The sequence below is a fragment of the Stegostoma tigrinum genome, chromosome 23 (assembly GCF_030684315.1).
Source record: "Stegostoma tigrinum isolate sSteTig4 chromosome 23, sSteTig4.hap1, whole genome shotgun sequence".
NCBI lineage: Eukaryota > Metazoa > Chordata > Chondrichthyes > Orectolobiformes > Stegostomatidae > Stegostoma > Stegostoma tigrinum.
In genome coordinates this window covers 41,169,664-41,176,056 of record NC_081376.1, presented here as the reverse complement: position 1 = coordinate 41,176,056, position 6,393 = coordinate 41,169,664, and positions in this window count along the sequence as shown.

Sequence of the window (6,393 nt, the reverse complement as noted above, 5' to 3'; positions counted from 1 at the left end):
ATGGCAGTTTCCAGAAGGTAGAAAAACAGCAGATCCAGTTGGGTAGATGGGTTACCTCTAAGAATGAAATGAGTAGTAGGCAGGAATAGCAAAAATCTCCTGTGACTATCATTCCTCAAATAAGTATGCTGTAATGAAAATGTAGGGTATAATGAACTCTCAGGGGATTGTTGTACTGACAGCCAAGTTTCTGGTACTGAGACTGACTCTGATATAATGAAGGGTACGTCAGGTTGCAAGTGATTGATTCTGATAGGGGACTGCCCAGTCAGATAGACGTTTCTACTGATGACACCAAGACACCAAAATGGTTTGTAACCTCCCTGATGCCAGGATCAAGATTGTCTTGGTGAGGGTGAAGAATATTCTCACAGGGGAGAGTGACCCACAAGAGGTCTTTGTACAACTTGGCATAGGATGAGAAAAGGACTAAATTCTGAGGGGAGAATATGAAAAGCTAGGCAGGAGGTTAAGAAGTAGGCCTTCAAGGGTAATAATACCTGGATTACTCCTGTTGCCACTTGCTAGTGATAGAAGGAATAGCAGGATAAAGCAGATGAATGCGTGTCTGAGGAGTTGGTACAAGAGACAGAAATTTGCGTTTTTTGATCTTTGATATCTCTCTCGTGGGGACGAGAGGGACTCGCGGTTGGTGTGTTGCCTCTCAGGTGCCAGGGTGCGTGATGTCTCTGATCGTGTTTTTGGGATTCTTAAGGGGGAGGGAGAGCAGCCCCAAGTCGTGGTCCACATTGGCACCAGCGACATAGGTAGGAAGAGAGAGCGGGATTTAAGGCAGAAATTCAGGGAGCTAGGGTGGAAGCTGAGAGCTAGGACGAACAGAGTTGTTGTCTCTGGTTTGTTGCCCATGCCACGTGCTAGTGAGGTGAGGAATAGGGAGAGAGAGGAGTTGAACACTTGGCTACAGGGATGGTGCAGGAGGGAGGGTTTTGGATTCTTGGATAATTGGGGCTCTTTCTGGGGTAGGTGGGACCTCTACAAGCAAGATGGTCTTCACCGGAACCAGAGGGGTACCGATATCCTCGGGGGGAAATTTGCTAAGGCTATTTGGGTGGGTTTAAACTAATTCAGCAGGGGGATGGGCACCAAAATTGTAGTTCGACTATAGAAAAGGTTGAGAGTAGGGTGGTCCAGAATAAAGTTCCAGGGAAGCAAGATGGCACCGGCAAGCAAGAAGTTGGTTTGAAATGTGTCTACTTCAATGCCAGGAGCGTCCAGAATAAGGTGGGTGAACTTGCAGCATGGGTTAGTACCTGGGACTTCGATGTTGTGGCCATTTCGGAGACATGGATAGAGCAGGGACAGGAATGGTTGTTGCAGGTTCCGGGATTTAGATGTTTCAGTAAGAACAGAGAAGATGGTAAAAGGGGCGGAGGTGTGGCACTGTTGGTCAAGGACAGTTGCAGAAAGGATGTTTGGGGACTCGTCAACCGAGGTAGTATGGGCTGAGATTAGAAACAGGAAAGGAGAGGTCACCCTTTTGGGAGTTTTCTATAGGCCTCCCAATAGTGCCAGAGATGTAGAGGAAAGGATAGCAAAGATGATTCTCGATAGGAGTGAGAGAGACAGGGTAGTTGTCATGGGGGACTTCAACTTTCCAAATATTGACTGGGAACACTATAGTTTGAGTACTATAGATGGGTCAGTTTTTGTCCAGTGTGTGCAGGAGGGCTTCCTGACGCAGTATGTAGATAGGCCAACAAGGGGCGAAGCAATATTAGGTTTGGTACTGGGTAATGAGCCTGGCCAGGTGTTAGATTTGGAAGTAGGTGAGCACTTTGGTGATAGCGATCACAATTCTGTTATGTTTACTTTAGTGATGGAAAGGGATAAGTGTATACCACTGGGCAAGAGTTATAGCTGGGGGAAAGGCAATTACGATGCGATTAGGCAAGATTTAGGGAGCATAGGATGGGGAAGGAAACTGCAGGGGATGGGCACAGTAGAAATGTGGAGCTTATTCAAGGCAAACTTCGTGTGTGTCCTAGGTAAGTATGTACCTGTCAGGCAGGGAGGAAGCTGTAGAGTGCGGGAGCCGTGGTTTATGAAGGAGGTGGAATCTCTAGTCAAGACGAAGAAGAAGGCTTATGTTAGGATGAGATGTGAAGGCTCAGTTAGGGCACTTGAGGGCTATGAGGTAGCCAGGAAAGACCTAAAGAGAGAGCTCAGACGAGCCAGGAGGAGACTTGAGAAGTTGTTGGTGGATAGGATTAGGGTAAACCCTAAGGCTTCCTATAGGCATTTAAGGAATAAACAAATGACAAAAGTAAGATTAGGCCCAATCAAGGATAGTAGTGGTAAGTTGTGTGTGGAGTCAGATGAGACAGGGGAGGCGCTAAATGAATATTTTTCAACAGTATTCACTCTAGAAAACGACAATGTTGTCGAGGAGAATACTGAGATACAGGCTACTAGACTAGGTGGGATTGAGGTTCACTAGGAAGAGGTACTAGAAAGCCTTCAGATGGTGAAGATAGATAAGTCCCCTGGGCCGGATGGGATTTATCCTCGGATCCTCTGGGAAGCCAGGGAGGAGATTGCCGAGCCTTTTGCATTGATCTTTAACTCGTCATTGTCTACAGGAATAGTGCCAGATGACTGGAGGATAGCAAATGTGGTTCCCCTGTTCAAGAAGAGGAGTAGAGACAACCCTGGTAATTATAGACTAGTGTGCCTTACCTCACTTGTTGGTAAAGTGTTGGAAAAGGTTATAAGTGATAGGATTTATAATCATCTAGAAAAGAATAAATTGATTAGGGATAGCCAGCACAGTTTTGTGAAGGGAAGGTCGTGCCTCACAAACCTTATTGAGTTCTTTGAGAAGGTGACCAAACAGGTAGATGAGAGTAAACCGGTTGATGTGGTGTATACGGATTTCAGCAAGGAGTTCGATAAGGTTCTCCACAATAGGCTATTGTACAAAATGCGGAGGAATGGAATTGTGGGAGATATAGCGGTTTGGATCGGAAACTGGCTTGCTGACAGAAAACAGAGGGTGGTAGTTGATGGGAACTGTTCATCCTGGAGACAGTTACTAGTGGTGTACCGCAAGGGTCAGTGTTGGGTCCACTGCTGTTTGTCATTTTAATAAATGAACCTGGGTGAGGGCGTAGATGGATGGGTTAGTAAATTTGCAGACGACACGAAGGTCAGTGGAGTTGTGGATAGTGACGAAGGATGCTGTAGGTTGCAGATAGACATAGATAAGCTGCAGAGCTGGGCTGAGAGGTGGCAAATGGAGTTTAATGCAGACAAGTGTGAGGTAATGCACTTTGGTAGGAGTAACCGGAAGGCAAAGTACAGGGCTAATGGTAAGATTCTTAGCAGTGTAAGTGAGCAGAGAGATCTCAGTGCCCATGTACACAGATCCTTGAAAGTTGCTACCCAGGTTGACAGGGCTGTTAAGAAGGCATACAGTGTTTTAGCTTTTATTCATAGAGGGATCGAGTTCCGGAACCAAGAGGTTATGGTGAAGCCGTACAAAACTCTGATGTGGCCGCTCTTGGAGTATTGTGTACAGTTCTGGTCACCGCATTATAAGAAGGATGTAGAAGCATTGGAAAGGGTGCAGAGGAGATTTACTAGTATGTCGCCTGGTATGGAGGGAAGGTCTTACGAGGAAAGGCTGAGGGACTTGAGGCTGTTTTCATTAGAGAGAAGAAGGTTGAGAGGTGACTTAATTGAAACATATAAGATAATCAGAGAGTTAGATAGGGTGGATAGGGAGAGCCTTTTTCCTCGGATGTTAACGGCGAGCACAAGGGACATAGCTTTAAATTGAGGGGTGAAAGATATAGGACAGATGTCAGAGGTAGTTTCTTTACTAGAGAGTAGTAAGGGAATGGAACGCTTTGCCTGCAATGGTAGTAGATTCGCCAACTTTAGGTACATTTAAGTTGTCATTGGACAAGCATATGGACGTACATGGAATAGTGTAGGTTAGATGGGCTTGAGATCGGTATGACAGGTCGGCACAACATCGAGGGCCGAAGGGCCTGTACTGTGCTGTAATGTTCTATGTTCTATGTTCTAAAAGGCACCACTACTTACAAAAAGAAATTTGGAATGGGTGAGAAATGTTCGCTTAGCCAGTGAACTCTCATTCTGTGAATGAACAAAGAAAACTAATTGAAATTCCCCAGCTGCTGTGTGTGAAATTTAAACTCATTCTCTGGATCTATTATCTGGGCATCTTAATTGTTCATCCAGTAACACAACCAGAATGCTAAAACAGCCTGTTCAAATTCTGCCAAAGTCATTATCAATTCCAGAGAATTGCTCCCTTACCATTGATTATCTTCCAGAACATTAAACAAATGGTCATTCTTCATTTTTGTATCTTAGATGCAGAGTGCTGCCATAGGTATTTGACTGTTGACTGCTTACAACTGACCTTGCCCTCTTGCGTAATAAGGAACTGTGCTGCTTCTTAAACTTATGAAATAATACCAAGCATTGAGAAATTTTCACATACAAGTGAGGAGACAAAAATTTGGGAAAAAGATGAGAAAATCATGGGTATAGATGATCATATTTACAATTAGTTCTGCATTGTCATTACATTGTGTTAAATATAGATTTAAAAAATGGTAGATATTGGATGACAATCATTTCTAATTCATTCAGAGTAACTGAGCTAAGTTTCAACATTCATTCTGTTTCTATCTACATAAATACAGCCAGACCTGGCAGAATACTTTCTGCATTTGCTGTTTTTAATTTCAGATTTTCAGCATTCACACTGACTTGTTCTTGTATTGCTGTGTTACAACAGTAACTTATCTTCAAAGATACTTCATTGACTGTAAAATATTTTGGAGTATAGTAAGTTAATGAAAGGCATCATGAAATTTTTTTTCTTTCTGAACTGTTCTTGACTCAATTTTTCACTCCCCAGTTGCTGCCAAGACCTGCACTTCCAGTATTTCCTGTTTTCATGTTCTTATTCCAATTCTATATTGTAGTAAATTGTTAAATTAGCATAATTCTAATGTGAAAGAAAAATCCTTTGACTGCATTATTGGCACGACTGTTTAAAACAAGGCCTAAAACTACCTTCTTGTATTCTTACATGGAGTATGAGCATCAGTGACAGAGCTAGCATTTGTTGTCCATCCCTAATTCCCTTGAATGGATTGGTTTGTTGGGCCACTTCAAAGGGCAGTTAAAAGTCAGCCACATTGCTATGGATCTCAGGGAGACCATCTGAACATTAATTTAAGGAACTGCCCCATATTTTGTCTCTGTGCCTCTTAAGGGGTGCTTTTTGTCCCTAATGTATTGGACAGCCTGTGGGAGACTGACCCCAGGAGTCTCAGTTGAGCAGGGACTGCAGCTGTGACTTAGCTAGGCAAAGGAATGATAGCACTGGGACTCCAAAAGATAACTTGTAAGCTTCAGTTCCTTTAAAATTACTCATTGCCTATTGCTGTTATGTTCTGAAGGAATCTAAACCCATCCCACCTCACCCCCATGACACAGGTGAAGTGTCTTTTATTTTGCTCATTAGAAATAAAAACGGAAGATGCCGGAGAAACTCAGCAGGTCTGGCAGTGTGTGTGGAGAGAGAAACTGAGAGAACATTGTGTCTGGTATAACTTTTCTTCAGAATAATTTTCTTCAGATCTGAAGTGGTCATTGAATTTGAAATGTTAACTCTGTTTGTCGCTCCACAGATGCTGCCAGACTGCTGACTTTCTCCAGCATAATTTTTTTTAAACACAGCACAGTGGGAGGTCCTATGGTCCATTGTCTCAGCACTGGTCAGCAGCCTAATCCCATTTTCCAGCTCTTGGTTTGTACATTATGGTCTTTCAAATGTTTATCTAAACAGTGCTTTCTGTTTGTACTCCAGATTTACAGAATCTAGTTTATAGCTTTCGATGACTTCACACAAGTGTGAAACTTTGTGAGTAACAGATGGAAGATTCCCTACCCCAGGGGACACTTGCAAATAAGCAAAAATGCAAGTTAACAAAATGGAAGCAAATTGGTGATTGTGTGTCTGAAAAGTACAATACAGCTTTACATATTTTTAAAGTAATCCATCCAGATGTGTCATGACACAACTCAGCAAACTGCTGGGACTGGAACCCAGGGTCTCCTCAATCATAAGTGGGGACACTACCAGTGCACTTGAAGAGCCTCTTGTAACATTGCTTTAGATATTTTCCAAAAACGAAAAATGCAGATGCTGTTAATCAGGAATAAAAACAGAAGTTGCTGCAAAAGCTCTGAAAACAATTTTTGAGGAAGGGTCACCAGACCTGAAATATTATTTTTTTTCTTTACAGATGCTACCAGACCTGGAAGAAAACTTCTGTTTTCATTTAGATATTTTTAATCAACTTATTTTCTAATCAAACTATTAATACA